This window comes from Diabrotica undecimpunctata, chromosome 1 (assembly GCF_040954645.1).
Source record: "Diabrotica undecimpunctata isolate CICGRU chromosome 1, icDiaUnde3, whole genome shotgun sequence".
Lineage (NCBI taxonomy): Eukaryota > Metazoa > Arthropoda > Insecta > Coleoptera > Chrysomelidae > Diabrotica > Diabrotica undecimpunctata.
Window position 1 is genome coordinate 83,836,761 of NC_092803.1, and position 19,690 is coordinate 83,856,450.

The 19,690-nt window shown below is 31.3% G+C and overlaps 1 protein-coding gene across 5 annotated transcripts in view; it reads right to left on the bottom strand.

Annotated features, from left to right (window-relative positions):
* LOC140450917 (prominin-like protein) overlaps positions 1-19,690 on the bottom strand; it is a 238,424-nt gene that overhangs the window by 185,159 nt on the left and 33,575 nt on the right. The window lies entirely within an intron of this gene.

Sequence of the window (19,690 nt, forward strand, 5' to 3'; positions counted from 1 at the left end):
TTTAACTATTCACATAAATTAGTTCACTCAAAATATTAACTCAAAATATTAACTATTTAATCCATCCTATCCCCTACAAAATAAATAACTGTATGATGAGCAAACAATTGTATTTTACACTTTTTTACATTAACTATGTTTATGTAGAGAATAAACCAACTAGGTCCTAGTACAGTTCGCTGTAGCATACCATGTATTGATCTTTAAGCACTTGACACAATATTCTTCAAACCATTTCAATATGGTACTTCCAAAACCATATTTTTTAAATTTAAATAACAACAGTCCTACGGGCTTTTTTGTAGTCCAAGAAAACAACACCGATTGTTCAATAGAATTGTCTGTAATGCAGTTTCACAAGACTTTTTCCCCTGACGACAGACCGAGAACATCAATGTAAATGACACCAATATTATAATGAATAGTAATATTATTATTGTATAATTACTTTTCATTTGATAATTGTCTATTTTAGTATTGTAATGAGTTGTACTTTATATATTGACTTGGTAAAAATGTTTGATATTTTTTATCTTAAAAATTTTGTTTAGTTGTTTTAGTTATTTTCTTCCATTTAGACGAGCTTATTTATAATATAAGTATTCTAGTATTATTATCTTATAATTTCTTTTCACTTTTGATAATTGTCTATCATAGCAGTATTGTAATCATTATCATTACAATGTTTGTAAATGACTGGTTTCTAACAAAGTTTATGGCTATGCCTTCTTATGTATCAAGTGATAGTAATGTTAGTACTGATAGTTATGACAAAAGTGATGATCTGGTATTGTGATCTGAATAAAAGTTTTAACTGTAACATGCTTTTTATTTATGAAAATCCTCCCATATTTTTTTATTAAAAAGAAATAAACAAGAACCAGCAAAAAGAGTTGATGTACTATGTTTGATATGAATAAAAAAATAATACCAGACATTAAAGACTGATAGTAAAGATAGCAAGCGTATATCTGAAACATTCTTTGAAATATTATAGAATTATATACTCTAAAAGAAATGCTACCGATTTGCTTAAAGACAAAATTTACAACTAATATGTACTGCCGGTAATTGCACTCCTTTTACTTATTCAACCAGTAGTCTTACCTAATGTCTACTACAGTAGGTTCCTGGAAACTCTATCATATGCCTTCACAAGATCAATAATTAGTATGTAAGAAAATCTTACAAAGATAAGTAGGTCCAAAACAAAATATTTGGAATGTTCTTTTAAAAATGTCATTTTCTATGCAAGTAGTAAAATTAGATTAGGATGGATGAAATAGAGACGAGAAGAATGCTGTGTGATAGAAAGTTACTAATAGAACGAAAAGGTAAGTTCTTTAAGACTATCTTGAGACCGATTATGATGTATGGTACTGAATTGTGAGCAGTAAAAAAAGAATCGGTGTGAAAATACCAAATTACATAGTCGAAATAAAAGACGATAATCAAATTTCTAAATTTATAAGAAAAGCTAATCCCTGCCTCCTATTCTTTTTCCTATTTCTATTGTTGGAATCCTTTGTTGTGTTTGTTGACATTAACGATGTTAATATAGAACGAGTATATTACATCCTTGGCCGACATTAATTTCGATTTCAAAATAAGAAAAGGCTTCCTTGTATAACCTTGTTTTAGGCAACCCGTTATTACATTCCGTTCGAAGACTGGTCGCTGTGCATAAAATCCTGAAAACGTCCAGGACAAGTTTGAAAACTAATACCGAACTTATTAGGAATATGTCCGGAGTGTGCTACGCGAATGCAGCTATAATTAGCTTTATGGCTACAATAAGTTATGTTAAGTTTGTTCGGCAGTAAATGGTTGACTTCAATTAGTACCGAATATAAACATCCTGGGTTAACCGATAATAGTATAAAAGGCCCAGTTTCAGATAACAATGGTTTACCTGAGGTACAAGGTCTTAACAATGGGCCAAGTCAGATAAATTTAATAATATTTACGACCGCACTAATTGAAGTCAACCATTTTCTGCTAAACAAACTTTACATATTTGGATTTCTGAACTCCAAATTTGATCTTTCAATGGCTTTTACCTGACTCTCCGTGGTTGGTAGGTAAAATTATAATAATTTCTTAGAAAAACTGGAGGTAAATGTTGTCCGGAGTCGTGAGGAGGGTCGGTTGTTCGGAGGTGTCTTTCTATTTACCCTCATATGAAATGTTCGGTATAACCTAAAAACTGTCCGTTCAGCAGCGGTTTCCGTTGTGGAGAGGTGTCCTTTAGCAGAAGTTTTAGTGTATATGTGAATCCCATTATTAGCCAACATGTTCTTCAACACAATCTTGGCTCAATATTAAAGTGGTCCTCAGAATGGTTATGTCGTAACATTTGAGAAATGCGTTGAACATCCATTAATTTTCATTTCTTCAACTCGGTAACCTTCCACAACGAGCTCGAAGTTATAATTAAAAGTGACTTGAATTGTTGGGATCACTTAGTGTCGGCACAGTATATTGCTTAAAAAGAATGTCGGTGTGGAAACGGCAAACTCGAAACTGTTTCTGGTCCGTAAATGTTTTACACGTTCTATCTAACCTGTTTTCAAACAATTGTATTCTTAAGTTTGACGGACCGGTGTTCAGATCTCACTCGTGGTAAGATATTTTTTCAGCATAAAGCTACAAGACTCGCATTCGGCTATGTAAGACCTGATTATGAGGATATACTCTCCATGGCTCATCTAACGACACTCGAGCATCGATGTGTTCGAGGTGACCTAATTATAGTCTTCTGCATTCTAACATATAATTTTGGTTTGGAAATCTGAACCATACCTAAACCACTATCCTAAATGAAGACAAACGATTATGACAGCTAGGTAGAGGGTAAGGTTCTTGTCAAACAGGACATTTAATATCTGAAATAATTTGGATCAAGCGAGACTCGATTATTATGCAACTACAGTGAAAACTTTTAAAAACAAGCTTGATAAAGTACTAAGTATATTTCTATTTCGTTTTGTGTATTTTTAATTTTCCTAATTTTCTGTAATAATTGTCAGTAGTTTTACAATATTTTTCGTTGTTTTTGAGCCTAATAGAAGCTCATTCCTCTGACCTTATTTGTTGTATAAAAATATTAACTTTTTTGAAAACACCCGTGAACCATCTGGTTTTACAACTTTTTAATTAAAAATGATTTATTTTTTTAGATATCCAATTAAATTTTTATTGAAATGAATACTATAACCACTATAAAATTTATTTTACGACTTTGGAGGTAACCCAAATAAAATAAACAGCGATAGATTTGTTTATTATTTGTATCTAGTTTATTTTTGTAGTCCAGATCGTTTTGTTCAATATTTTTATTATAAAATACCTTGTGTAAGACTTGTTGATAAAAATATGCATGTTTGTAAACTATCATAATAACAGAATATTTATTCTGGAAAACAATATACCAGGTACGACAAATAAGTAGAACCTAGAGTACTTCCCAGATGTCGTCTGATGTGTTTTAAGGTTATAAAAAATATAATATGGAATGGTCCATCATTTTGATGCAGAATAAAATTAAAAATCTTAGTTTTTCAAAGGAACGCGGTTAAACCTGGGACCACGGTTATTGAGATATTTTTAAGAGTTTTTTTTGAAATATTGTTTAATATAAATTTATTTATAACATTAGTATACCTATTATAGTAGAATATTTCAAGAGTATTATCTGAAATTTGGTTCAAAAATATTAAAAATTAAGAAAATGACAGGTAATCTTCCAAGATGAAAAAAAAAAGTTAGTTTGCGGTGTTTAGAAGTAAAAAAAGACAAATATTTGAATTTTCGAAAAAAATTTGTAAAAATTTGATGTATTTGATGTTGTAAAATTAATTATAACAACAAAATGGACAATATCTCGACGTTGCGACCTATTAATTTATCTGTAAAAGAAGTGTGCAAAATTTGAGAAGGATCGATCAAGTAGTTTTTGAGATACAGTGAACACCGACTTGAAAAAAATTATTCCGAGAAAAACGCGTTTAAAAGAAAGCGTATTTTTTTATTATACTCACACAGTATCGTCTATACCAGGTCCATGTAGCGAAGTGCTTCCTGCTAAATGTCTAGAGCATCTTTTTGCTCCTCCTTTCGACAACCTCTTCCTTTTTTTGTTGTATCTGTAGCCATTTTATCAGCTCTAGTAATTCGATTGTTATCTGCCACGATAACAATCGAATGAGAACTTGACACTGTACTTATTCCAATTTCTATGTGAGTGCTCATTTTCCTCACTCACTTATCTCACTCAATCACCTCATTCACTCATCTCACTCGCTCATTCACCTCATTCACTCACCTCACTCACTCACCTCAATCACTCACCCCACTCACTCACCTCACTCGCTTACCTCACTCATTCACCCCACTAACTCACCTCAATCACTTACCTCACTCACTCACTCACCTAACTCACTGACTCACCTCACTCACTCACTTATACATGCCTATAACTCCGACAATTTTGCTCTGATCACTCTGAAATTTTAACTAGATACTCTTGAAGAGATATACTATCGAATAACCCACCCCTTAAACATACAAATTAATGAAACGCCAGATTGCAACAACATCGCTAAAAATAGCGCAATGGCGAAGATTTTACAGGTAAGCAAATTGTTCGTTTGGAATGAATGCCATTGGCCCACAAGAGGTCATTAAGGGGCCTGGACAGAACTTTGAAAGATATTCGTGATAACCAAAAAGTTTTTGGTGGAGACTTGATTCTATTGTCAGACTGTTCCTTATGAAATAAATGTTCCCCAATTAAATGCTGCGGAAAACTAAACGCATGCATAAAATCATCCAATTTGTGGCGGCACGTAGAGACGCTGCAATTGACAAATACTATGCAAGTGATTTTGCAACAAGATCAAAGTGGAATTGTGTTTTTGAAACAGTTGTTACGATATTGAAAATGTAAAGTGGATATTGACACTTCAGCCGGATTCATTTCATTACCTAGAGATTTCTGTTACTTAACAGACTCGAAAGATGAGCTTATTGTACTTTACATTAATTAATTTTAAGGCAGTACGAAGTTCGCCGGGTCTCGCTCCATGTTTTATTGAGAAATCTCCATGTGTAGTTTAAAGTCTCACTGTTGCTAGTCTGGTTACAAAACAGATTGGCGTTAACTCTTTACATTAGATTTGTACCATCTAATCCCACTTGTGGAAGGTATTTTATCATTAGTTCTTGTTTTACGTTATTGAACATCATCTCATAATATGGATGCAATTTGTTGTAATGTCGATATTATTTTGCATTTAAAAACTTAAAAAAAATTAAAATTTCACAAGATTTTAAAGCGATTTTAAATATCGATAGAAAATTTAATCTCGTATTTTGAGTGTATAATTCTCATTTACTGTCAACAACACAACGGTTTTCTTGGAATATAGTCATCATATTGTGGCTTTTTCATAATACATATAAAAATATAATAGAAGGAGCACCTGGCACCCCACAACTATTTGCCATGTACTTATAGTCCAGGAAATGAAGCATTTCACCTCGCAATTTTTTCGTCCTGCGTGGATTGACTTGAAATTTTAACAGAAGGTAGGTAATAGCCTAAGGATCAAAATCTATATCGAACCAAAGTGCGCCAAAGCCTTGGGGGTGGTTGCCACCCCATCTCGGAAGTGAAAAAAAATACAATTCATTTTTTAAAATGTTTTTGCGATATAATAGGAACCGAAATACGGCCTATCAATATTCAGCGGTTTTCTTCAAATGCCAAATTTGAAAGATTCAAAGTCAAATATCGGGAAAATGATGCATTTTTGGAAAAAAACTCATAGAACCTTTTTTAAAGAGCATAAATAGACCTATCATAAAAAAAGACTCTAGCTCAAAAATTGAGTGAGTTATGATGAAAATAAGGTCAATACCTCATTTTTTTACGAAAAAATCTATGAAAACAACCCCCATAATTAAAACCGATCTTCACCCTTCTGCAATTCTCTTTGTACATGTATTGTTAATACGTCCAAGAAGTTTGACCCATTTAAAATGCTTAGTTTTAGAAAAAGTACAGCTTAAAGCGAGAAACGATTTACAATTTCATATTTTTTACCCTTCTTTTTTTAAATATCCCCGAAAATACTGAATATATGAAAAAAATAAAAATGTACTAAATTGTAGCTTTTTTAATGACTAAAATTTTCCTTTATTTAGATTTGTTGTACAATGAATATTTGGCGAGATATAGCCGTTTAAAGCATCGATTTACGATCAAGCACCATCTTTTTCGAGCCCTTTAAATTCACCCCATTTAAAAACCAAGGGTTCCAAAAAGATTTAATTCACAGATCCTTGTAGCTCTTAAAAACCTCTACAAAATCGTTTTTGAAGAAACACTCTATCGTTAAAAATGAAGGAAATACGTTAAAAAAACCAATTAATTTTTTTTTCCGGAAAATTCCATTAGTATAGTACAGTACATTTCGGAGCATAATAATCTACAAAACCGGTATATTAGGTAGTGGGGCGTTATACATTCGAAATTTTAAGCGTTCTTATTTTGAAATCCCATACAACAGAATAAAACATCTGCTCATATGTCTACGTGTGTGAGTGTATATTTAGCCTTAGATGCGGCGTTTCATGTGGGTGCAGAAAAGTTGGTTTATACTGTAACTCTACTTGTTCTGGGTGCTCAGGTGAAGGGTGCAAAATAGTCCACCAATAATTGAAGAAGATGAGGATGACATAGATCACGATGAAGATGTAATTGATGACGAATAAAATTAATATTATAATTGTTTTACCTATAAATGTAAATATTTTTCAACTATTTATGTAAATGTATAAGAATATATGGTGCCTTTTTATGTTGATAAATTTTTTTGTATTTAATTCTACTTTTTTCAATTTATATCTATTAAATTAGTTTATAAAAACTGCAATGTTGTAAAGGGGGATTTTCAAAAGTTGAAAAGTTGCAAAATTTTGGCAAAAAATTGTTTTCACCTATAGCACTCATAACAATTGATTTTTAAGGGTTGAAAATTTATGAAATTATATTTTAAAGTATAAAAAAATCACTATTTAACTAATCCAAACCAAATTTCACTCATCTTAAGATTTGTAATGTTATTTTACAATTTTTGAAAATTAGGGGTAGTTTTCACCCCTAAGAACAATCAGGGTTCATCGGCATGACATAAACTATAAAGCAGAGGGTGAGTTGAGCTTAATTCCAAATTTTTATGCAAATCGTTCCAAGGCGAAATCATTTTCTTAGCATTACTAATTTTTTTTACATTAATCTCTAACAAGGGTCGCTTTTTAAGGGTTGAAATATGATGGAACTTTATTCAAAAACACCAAACTATCATTATTTAATTAATTCAAACCAAATCTTACCCATATTCAGGTTTAATATGTTATTTTATAATTTTTGACAATTAGGGGTAGTTTTCACCCCTAAGAACAATCAGGGTTCGTCGACATGACATAAACTATAAAGCAGCGGGTGATTTGAGCTTAATTCCAAATTTTTATCCAAATCGATTCAAGGCGAAATCATTTTTTTAGAATTAATAATTTTTTTACATTAATCTCTAACAAGGGTCGCTTTTTAAGGGTTGAAATATGATGGAACTTTATTCAAAAACACCAAACTATCATTATTTAATTAATTCAAACCAAATCTTACCCATATTCAGGTTTAATATGTTATTTTATAATTTTTGACAATTAGGGGTAGTTTTCACCCCTAAGAACAATCAGGGTTCGTCGACATGACATAAACTATAAAGCAGCGGGTGATTTGAGCTTAATTCCAAATTTTTATCCAAATCGATTCAAGGCGAAATCATTTTTTTAGAATTAATAATTTTTTTACATTAATCTCTAACAAGGGTTGCTTTTTAAGGGTTGAAATATGATGGAACTCTATTCAAAAGTATAAAATAATCATTATTTAACAAATTCAAACCAAATCTTACCCATATTCAGGTTTAATATGTTATTTTTTTAGGGGATACTTTAGGGGTAGTTTTCACCCCTAAAACCCTTCAGCGCACTTCGGTTCGATATAGATTTTGATCCTTGGGCTATCACCTAGCTTCTGTTAAAATTTCAACTCAATCCATGCAGGACGAAAAAATTGCGAGGTTTTAACTTTTTTCGAGCTTCATTTCCTGAACTATTATATTGACCGATCCCACCTGTCACGTACCACGACATTCGTGACACGTGTACTAATAACTATTCTTGAAAGTAACAATAGAAGGTTCAATGATCTGCGAATATGTGAATTATAAGATATTAAAAAAAAATCAATTAAAAGATTAACAAAAGATAAAGAATTACACTAAAAATCGAATAGATCGTGGTCGAAAAAATAGGAAATGAAATATTGTTAAACAACTGCGTTTTTGTAACATTTCAGTCTTTTGGTGTATTCTGTCGAAGTTGGCATCATCCTTTTATCAATCTTGGTAATCAAATCCTACCATGCCTTGTTAAAAAAAAATTATTAAGTCATTTTTAAAAGCTTTAATTTACACCAAAAAATTTACTAAAATCCTAACTGATTCCTCTTTTTTATATTAACATTCATTTTGCTAGTCACTAGATTACCTCAGACAGATAGCTGGTCGAAGCAGCGTCAACCATGAGAAGTAGCGACTTAAGTACTTAATAAAATATAAAAATCGGGTATTGTCATTTAATAATTAATTAATTATTAAGTAATTAATTATTATTTACAATTAATAATTCATTTTGTGGTATCTACGTGTACTTATTAGGTGATGCATCGCAGTGATTAAAATCTCTTAGCATATTCTCAAAGACTTGAATAATTCAGATAGTATTCAATAAAAATAATTTAATTGTCATTAACGGAGTATATTTATAAAAACCAACAAGATAATCAATAGGCTGATATTCGTAGTCGCCAGGATAGGACTAAAATATTTTCATATTTGATGGATTGTGGTGAAAAAAAATTCCATAAGTGGTGATCGCTGTGCAGCTTTATTGATCGAAAGTTTTCACAGAGTTCAAAGTAATAACTGAAAATGCAGCGTTCTCTGAAATTTTTTTTGCAAACCTTTGTCAGGAAAGGTTATGTTCCAAAAATTAAAAACTTAAACTTAAAAAATGGACGATCTACAACCACAATTTAATAAGCTTCATACTGAGTTTATGTGGATTTAAAATATTGAATACTGACGAAATAATTAGTGAATTAAATGAGCGGCAAATTAGATCCGAAAATATAATGAATTTTAATTTACCCGAAAACAGCAATGCGATTGATTATATCCACTCTGTCAACGAAATTTTCCAGCAGGTTTCAGATGAAGAAATTCAGATTATAAAGGCAATTAGATTGGGAAGAAATGAAAAGAGGCGATTGAAAGTAATCTTATTAAATAACCATGATGCACAAGCTGTTATAAAGAATAGAAAGAATATTAATATGGACAAGAATTTCAAACTCCTATGCAGGTAAAACAATATTAAGATGTCAAAGCAGAACTTAAACTTCGCCAAGATCAAGAAAAATTGTTCCAAAAAACTTTTAATCAGTGTTAGTTCAATCGAATTGAATATTTATTATCAAAATGTATGGCTTATGTACCAAATTATCTATATTAAAGCGCAACATTTCCACAACAAATTATAATATTATTTTTACTGAAACTTGATTAAATGGTGAATTTCATGATGGTCAATTAGGTTTCCATGACTATAATGTATAGAGAAGAGATCGTTCCACAGAGTACCTTACATAGAGGCGGTGGAGTTTTAGTTGTAGTTCACAAACACCTCGCAAGCCGTTCAAATGGACACTTCTCGGACGATTGAAAACTTGATTTTAGTAGTTGGTAATAACTGTAATTTGATTAAATACATAAATAGAACATAATTATCTAACTCGCAAATTTTGTTTTACTGCCTAGCAGTCTGAGGGCTGAGAAAAATCGCTCCCATAGTGAGTATGGCTGATCTAGTGCATCTCCAACCAATACATTTTGCCATGTGTTTGACCGGGTATACTTTTCCAGTGGAAGTTATGCTGTGTTCTGATCCTTGTTTTTTTTCGTCGCGTATAGTGCTTTTTGGTACTCCTAAGGCACGTTCTAGGCGGAAGTATTTTGTAGCTGATCCTCTTTCGGCAAGTTCGTTAACTCTTTAATTGCTGTGTATTACCGATGACCTAGCACTCATAACAATGTGACACTGTTATGTTCTGATAGTCTATCCAGTTTTTTTCGGCATTGCCACACTAGCCTAGAGACTACCTTATAGCTCGTGCGCTAGGCTAGCTGATTGATCCGCCAAGTCCAAAAGCCCTTATTTTAATTTTTTTTGTATAACGCAAGATTGCATAAATTACCATTAGTATTTTGTAAAAGGAAATACCCGTAAATAATTTGTTATTATTGTACTTCTATCAATATTTAATTTGGAAATCATGAACACTATTTAATTCTTGTAATTATTTATAGATGGTCGGTGATTCATTTTTGTAGAATTTGTGCAACCAGTATTTACAAGCTTTTTGTTAATATTTAACGAACATGAAATCACTGTTCGATATAATTAAAACTATAGATAAGTAGGTTAGAAATTTAAGAATTTTTAGTTGGATTCGTCATACGTAATGTACTTCATTCTCATCGACAGCTCTATTTGTTTTCACATAAAACTCACTGTTATGGAGATTATAGACTAGATTAGATTATAGATAGACTAGATTATAGTTTTTTATTGGTACTGGTACCACTCAAGGGGAGGGGGGAGGGTAATCTGGTCAAACACTTTTGTAAGTAATACAAAAATAATGACCTGCGACCTAACACCGTACAAAAATGTTGGTGCCAGTAGCAGGGACAATCTTTGATTTTCGGATAATTTTGACCTTTTTTTTCTGTAATTTGATACAGTACGGCATTCATACAGATAGTTTCGGATCGTTAATTAGATTACTTTTACGCACTTTTTGCAGTGCTGCACATATCGGATGGTATAGGGGTGAAAAATCTAGGGCGCAAAGTTATGGTTCTTGCAAATGTTTATAAAAAGTTATCTGCATTTAGGAATTGAATTGTTTTTTTTTTGGTAAGATAATTATTCCTTGTACGGTAGTCACTTTTTTGAAAAAATATAGCTAAAAACTATGAAACTAATTCATAGTTGGTTATAATAAATGGTACAAATTAAAAAAGAAACAAGAAACAAAAATTTGAAAACTGCACATATTTTTAAAGTACCCTGTGGTGTATGGTGTATGTTATGTTATATTTTAAATACTGTAGCTGTTTTAGTTATTTAAAAGTAGACAAATTGAAAAAAAACAATGCCCTACATTTTTAAATGATGGATTTTGCACAGCTGATATTTAAATGATACATTTTTTATTGGTTAGCGTGCATTTCTAAGAGGACGCAATTTGATTCTTTTGAGGTGTTAAGAAAGTAAGTATAAGCTTAAGTTCAAGTTCGTGGGATCGCCACCTTTGTCCCGTGGCCGCCATATTGGAAAAACGGGTGCAAATGGTTTTCGCGGTGTATCTCGTAAACTAGCAACTCTACAGAAAATTATATTCCATATTATTTGTAGCAAATTAAATTGTCTACAACTTTACTCCAATTACTTTTTAGTATAAAATAAAAATAAATAGTTATAAACAAAAATAACTAAACATTTTGGAACACATTTTCTTTTGGGTCTTTTATAACTTTTTTGTGGTAATTTTACACATGACATCCAAGCAGTATTATAAAGAGTTTTGAAAGAATAATTTTCACTACTAATTTGTTTAATTTCATTAATTTCTCTGGATTTTACAGTGTTCCGAAATTGACCGGGTTCTTGAATTCTCGCCATCTTGGAATAAGGTGTGCAAAGGGTTTACGCGCCGTATCTCGTTAACTAGCAACCCTACAGAAAATTATATTGAATATTATTTGTAGCAAATTAAATTGTCTACAACTTTATTCCTATTACATTTTATTATAAAATGAAACATAAATAAGTTATTTATAATAAATAACCTGTACCGATAAAAATTGACGGAATAGTTTCTAAGTTGTTATTACATATTGTAGTATTGATTTATATATGTTCCCATGGGCTTGTAGACTATTAGTTCATACCGAGTTTACTTTTTAAATTTTCTCATAATTTCCACGACTTTTCTCAATTTTTTCAGCATCGTTCTATGTATCCTTCCATATTGCTGATATATTTTTTTTATCACCTTCCTCGGTTGCATGTTTGATCCTTTGTGTTTCTATTCTTTTGATCTTTTCATTTGCCTTTTATCCATTTCGTCATTGCTGTTTTAAGTTAACGATTCCTTTTATTGCTTTCTATACTCACTCTTACTTGTATTTTATGGTTCATCCATGGTTTTGTACCTTATATCTTTCGCCTCAATATTTTCCTTCTGGTTTGAAACAAAAACTTTGTTTTGAAACTTTTTTAGTTCTTGAGTTCTTGCAGTTTAATTTGACTTTTTCATATCTTTCATTCAATAATTATGTATTTGTATATGTTTTGTATTTTGAGAACCGAAGTGGAAATAGAAACGGCAAAAAAACTTATTTTAAAGTAAAATTGTGGCTTATTCCCAACAGAACTAGCAAATTTCATTAAGATGTCTCAAGATTTTTTCATTTTTTCTAACGATAATGTCTTCAAATATTTTATTATACATATCCAGGCACTTTTCTCAAGACACAATTTTCCAAGAGACTTACTTTGTTAGTGCAAAAACCCAGGAATATGTGAAATAATGTTGCAACTTCTGGTTCTTACGTTTAAAGATGGATCTTCTGCAGTCCACTTGTATCCATTCTTGCCGTAATACGTTCTGGAGGTGCCTGTAGCTTGTGACTGCTCACCTGGATCAATCTCTGAAGGTGCTGCGTTTTGTGGGATATTATACGCACCATCCACTGTAGTTTCCACTTCCACGGCTTTCGGCACCCATTCCATTTCTGAATCACTTTAGTGTTCGCTAGCGTAATCGGGATCATTGTCTGAATCATCGTTACCGTTAAACTCACTCTTTTCTGCTTCTACAATACTTTGAGCTAATTGTTAAAACCTAGGATTATTTGGATCCATTTTTTTAATACGTGACAAGTCCATTTTTCTATAAAAAAGCAAAAAAAAATGTTTACAAACATATTTACAAAAAACGTAATCAGTGAGGTGAGGACACACTGACCCCATGGCGTAGGTATTTCAGTATACTTTGTAAGCACTAAGCTATTTCCTTACGGCTATCTCTCTGGGCGTCACACAAAACAGTGACGGAAAGGTACTGAAGCGGTAAACTGGTTACAAAAGAAATAAACTACGATGTATGTCATATTAAAAATCAGGTCGGGTTCCAATGGCCCCACATCACCAGTTACGGCTTAAATCAAGCTTTTTATTTTCCTAGACTTAGTGACACTAAAAAAAAAATTTGGTTTTTGTTGGAACGTAAAAAAACTATTCTATTCGACTCGTGTAAAAAGCGTTAAACACGTTAAATATTGTGACGTCCCGTTCGAAATTGTTCCACTTATCGCATAAATAAGTAAATTTTATTAGTTTTATTTATTAGGTTTTTTATTCCGATTTTCATCAAGCGTTAGTCAAATCCATACTTCTAAAACTACAAAATATTTCTTTTTTTTTTTAATTAAAACCGAAATTCGTCGACTCTTTCAGCCTTGGTACGACTAGTCTTCTGCAACAAGCAGCATTGTCCTCTACATCGACACCGGAAACTGGTGATTCAAATCAAATCGTTCCGAATTCACGAAGTTCTAGGCCTTTGTTCTGCAGATACCTAATTATTATACTGTTTTCATTGTCAAGATTGATACTGTTCGCCGATTACCGTTTAGTGTTTTAATACTCGCATATGTAATTTGATTGCGTTGGGTAATTATATAAATAATTAGAGGTGATGAAAGAAGTTATTATTAGCTGCCGTGATGTATGGCATGTTTTTTACTTAATCGTAAAATCTATTATTGTAATGTGTTAGTTTGGAATGTATTGATTCATTCTTTAGCAAACTCTTATCGTTTCGAAATAAATGTATACAGGTTGACTCATAATCGTTTTTTTAACGAGTCCTTCACAACATTATACATTAATAGTCACATCAGTCAGTTTTTTAAGGATAATGAATCTGATTTCAAACAATCCAAATCTCTAAACTATTTTCACACCAGTGCATGTTAAACTTTTGAATTTTATTTGATTAGGTATAATAAACTATCAAAACGTTTTGGAAAATTAATCAAGCGATTTTTTTACAGTGACTCAAAGCTTACCTACATGATGCAGTCGCTACTCAATAAAACTAGCTTGTGTCAGTGGCTCAAAGCTTACATGATGCAGTCGCTACTCAGTAAAACTAGCTTGTGTCAGTGGCTCAATATTATAATATAATCAAATTAAATTACTGTAGGTCTTCTAGAGTAGCATAAGCTATTTTTGGGTTTGAACTATACCATACTTAAATAACAATAAATATTTAATTATTTTATGAATGATTTTAATGTCACAGCTAAAATAATGCAGATAAGACGAAGCATTACCAAATTATCAATTTAAAAGTAGGCGTTGCATTAAATTCATATTGCAGTTATTTTTATGTTTAATTTGACATTTTAAAGTATTTAATCGGCAAATAACAAAATTATTTAAGAATGGGTCGCCCAACTACGATTAGTAAAAGAAATTTAATTATTACTCACCATAGAAATGGATAAAGGCAAAGCATCGAATTCTAACTCGATGAGGCAAATAGATATTCAAAATGATAAATAAATGTTCAACAATAGTCTATTATAGCACATTATTGACCGTTACCGAAATAAAAACAGAGTTGAAAATAAATCAAGGTTAGCTGCAAATAAGATTTTTACCGAACGTGAGGAAAGACGGATTGTCAGAGAAATAGCAAATACTTAATCCTAAAAAAGTGCATCAAAATTGCGAGATGAGGTGAAAAGACAGTTTGAAAAAGGATGTAAACCCGAAACAATTAGACGGATATTATGAAAGAATAATCTACATGGTCGAACTGCCAGAAATAAACCTTTTATTAGCCAAAGAAATATGCGTATGAGATTGGTGGTCGCCAGGGAGAATATTAACAAAGATGTTAACTTTTGGAATTCAGTAATATTTGCTGATGAAACCAAAATAGCCTTGTTTGGGTCTGATGGAAAAATATCGGTGTGGAGAAAGCCGAGTGAAGAAATAAAATTAAAAAATATGAAAGCTACGGTAAAGCACGGTGGAGATGGAATGATGATGTGGGGGTGTATGTCGTCTGAAGGAGTAGCTAACATGCATTTTATTGAAGGGAATATGAACCTAGACATGAATTTGGATAATAAGGTAGCATCTCGTCACTAGCGCTCAAAAATTAGGTATCAATAACAATTACCGTTTTTATCAGGACAACGATACAAAGCACTCGTCACATCGAGTTCGTACTTGGTTCCTTTATAATTGCCGAAATGTCATTAAAACGCCAGCCCTGTCACCAGATTTGAATGTTATTGAAAATTTGTGGTAGACATTAAAAAATAAAGTAAATAGTCCCGCAATATGAAATAGAAATAAATTGAAAGTAAAAATTACTGAAGCTTGGGACACAATTTCCTAAAAGTACACTATAAAGTTGGTCGAATCAATGCCTAGACAACTACAGGCCATAATTGATAATGAAGGAGGACCTACAAAATATTAGCCATCATTTTTCAGTGCGTCGAGTTTGTTTTATTTATTAATTTTCTTGTCTTAAAGTTTTCATTTTAGCTGTGACATCAAAATCCTACATAAAATAATTAAATATTTATTTTTATTCGAAAATGGTATATTTCGATTTAATATAGTAATTTAATTTGAGTCTGTAATTTTTTTAATACATATGGAGCCACTGACACAAGCTAGTTTTATTGAGTAGTGACTGCATCATTTAAGCTGTGAGCCACTGTAATTAGATAATTCTCGTTCATGTCATATACAGTGGCACAACTTTTATGGCATCCAATATGTCGGCGGCCTTTGCTGATTTTTAATAAGTTGAGTTATTGTTAACAAGCTTTCTATGAAAGCTTGACCTTTCATGTAGATAATTTAGTAGACTCACTATCTCGCTGTCATATTGGCACAGGCTTAGACTAGGTTTATAATTATAGCAAACGGCATTTAACGTAAAACACGATCATGCACATTTAACACATATACCAGGGAACTAACCATTGTCCCATGGTTACTAGAGTGTAAAACCTCTTGTCAATATTTAGGCGTGATTCTTAACAGGAAGTTGAACTGGCAGGATCACCTTCAGTACACACAAAGGAAGTTTCTTGTAGTCTTTTTGTTGTGTAGAGGTATCTTTGTACTTAAAAATAAACTCAAAGTGATTATATGGCTTCACAGCTCCATGACTAGCATTCTAAGATATTTTATAAAAAATATCAGAAGCCACCTAGTACCCTTTATAGAAAAGGGGCAGAGAATGTCATTGCAGTAGGTCTGCTTCTATATAATTCATATATATATATATATATATATATATATATATATATATATATATATATATATATATATATATATATATATATATATATTGTTATGGATCAGTTTATCGATCAGAAATAGAATAAAGAGTTTTTTTTATTATTTTAATATACCGCGGGCATATAAGTTAAAATACAACCCTGTACTTATTTGTAATCGTTAAAATAAGCGAAGACATTGTTTCCGTGACGGACTAGTTTTTCCTTGAAGGACTAAGTGAATAGTGAAAGGACAATGGAATTCGTGCAATTATATATTTAAGGAATAAACTTTGTAATTGTATTTTTCGGTGGACATTTTTCGAAAGTAAATAAGAATTAGATTTAGATATGAGATAACAAGAATTTGGAAGCTTATTTCGGTTGAAAAAGGCAAAATTGTTAATGGTTTCTGAAAAGTAATTTGAGTGAAATTAGTTATTTGTTTTAAATATTATGTTGGAAAATTTCTGAATCGAAAATTAGTGGGAAAGATGAATGTGTGAAAGTGGTAATTAAATAATTGGATTAATTAAATTAGTCTTAATCAATAATAAGACATCATAAAGCAGATCACAACAATATATATATATATATATATATATATATATATATATATATATATATATATATATATATATATATATATATATATATAAATATGTTGGAAATATCGGGTATGTGGTCTATATTAAATAAAAAATCTTTGTTTTTTCTAGATTTGTACACTTAGATTTACAATACTTACAGAAATTAAAAGATTATACACATAAATAAAATTGAATACTAAAATAACATTATTGTTGATGAAACTGTACATTTAATAAAATGCATGTAAAACATACATTAAATGTATATATATATATATATATATATATATATATATATATATATATATATATATATATATTGTTATGATTGTTTATTTTTTTGACTTTAATCTTAGTTTATTGAGCCAATAAAAAAATATAACTTATTTGTTATCAAAAGTAAAATAAAATCCTTATATTACCTGTGTTCGATGGATTCAAAAATTTTCTAGTTGTCTTTTATCGAGATAGAGAAGAAGGATAAGAATAAAAAAAATATTATATTACAAAAATTTACGTTTCTTTATTTTATATGAACGAATAAAACAATTATCAAATTCTGTCGTTATCTTGTCAATCAGCATACAAGAAAATAAATCAAATTTTTATAATAATAAGATTTTAAATCTACATACATTTATATTTAGTGAAAACCAATTTTACTTAAATTTTTCTTTACTTGAAACAAGAAAATAACAAAACTTTAAACTTTTGATTAGCCTAACAAAACCTCAGTTCTTAAATTTGAATGCTAATGACCATGATGTCAAACCGATCCTTCACAGATATAAAATTCAATTGTACAAAACACTTACAGCTTATTTTCTTATTGAGTTGTATGTTGGAACATACCCAGAAAAATCCAGTCTCCTCAACGATGTGATCTCTCCTTTTTGGCACCTAGGCTCCTTCCTAACGTGTCTGCAAACCTGCTGCACTAACCAAAAACAGCTGATGCATTTCTCCAAAAACTCAACTACTTATTAATGACACAAGGACCTCCTTTTGTCAACTTGATGTCATAAAACTAATTTCACAAATCTTCACAAAATGCCAACGGTAGATACAAGGACCTCTTTCAATCTACTTGCTATCTCCTTCTGCAAAACTATTTAATTCTTTTCACAATGCCGGTATCTAACTCACGAACCACACCCTATCTTGAGACAAACGACTGTTTCCTTCGATGACAAATTATCACTGACGTCTCCGGTTCTCATGATCGGCTCACAAATTCCCATTTCAAAACGACCGTCCAATCAAAAGCTCAAATTGTGTTTACCATGATTTTGGAAAAGCCTAATTTCGGTTTCAGAGAAAAACTAAATAGCTTACTTTAAAATTGGTTTTGTCAATACACAATTTATACATATTTCAAAAGATTAGAATATGGTCATTTAATACTCGATTATACAAACAATGAAAATATTAACTTACAGGTAAAATGTCTTCTAATTCTAAACAAAGGTTTTTTGATAATTGTGTTTGAAACGGAAAAAGGTCGTTTGCCAAACAAATTTCTATTCTTATCTACACTAAATCTTATCTTAAATTACTATATACAATTTGTTTATATTGATATCTTAAAATTGTATTTCGATGGATTTTTTTATTTATTTTTCTTTGGTTGGGAAAGAAGAAACATAACAATATATAAAACGGAGCTTTGAGGATTATTGGAATACGCAGCGGTGAAATAAGCGTACTCTTTTAACTGAGTTTCAAGCTTTCGAAAATGTTTATTTTCATCGTCAGGAAAAAAGTTATTGAGATAGGTATTTCTTGGATGGGCAAGAGTGAAAAGGCACATATCTACCTGAGAATGTTTTCTTTCTGTACCAGTCCAACCTTATTGTATTATCCTCATGTCTGGTTACATTAGTGTCGAGGAATGGCACCATATTATTTCCCTCTGTTTCGACAGTAAATTGTAGGTGAGTGTTATAGGAGTTAAATATGTTAAGAGTGTAGTTGATTTTGTCAGCTGGGACTGTACATATGAGGTCGTCTACATATTGGTAGATGAAGGGGAACTGGAAATCAATTTCTCGAGTACAGTAGTAAAGCAGGGAGTTTATTACAATTTCTGCCAAAGATGGGGATATGGCTCCATCCATGGGTGCTCCTTTTATTTGGACGTAGAAGTCATTTTGGACAGTGAAATATGTATTGTATAAAAAGGTGATCAATTTCAGGAACAGTACTTTGGAAATTGTACAGTTCGGTTTAATCAGATGGTAATTAGTTGTCCGAATAGAAACTACCAATTCAAGAGGGATGTTGGTAAACAAGGAAGTAACATCAAAACTCACAAAGACATATCCTGAAGGAAGTAAAAACCCATTGATCTTATTTGCAAATTCAAAAGAATGTTTGATTTTGTAGGTACTGTAAGAAGAAAAAGAAGTGTCAATAACACCAGCCAAAGATTGAGTGGAGCATTCTTACATGCAATTACAGGACGTAGTGGGCACCCTTTGTGAATTTTTGGAAGGCCATAATATGTTGAGGTGGTACCAGTAT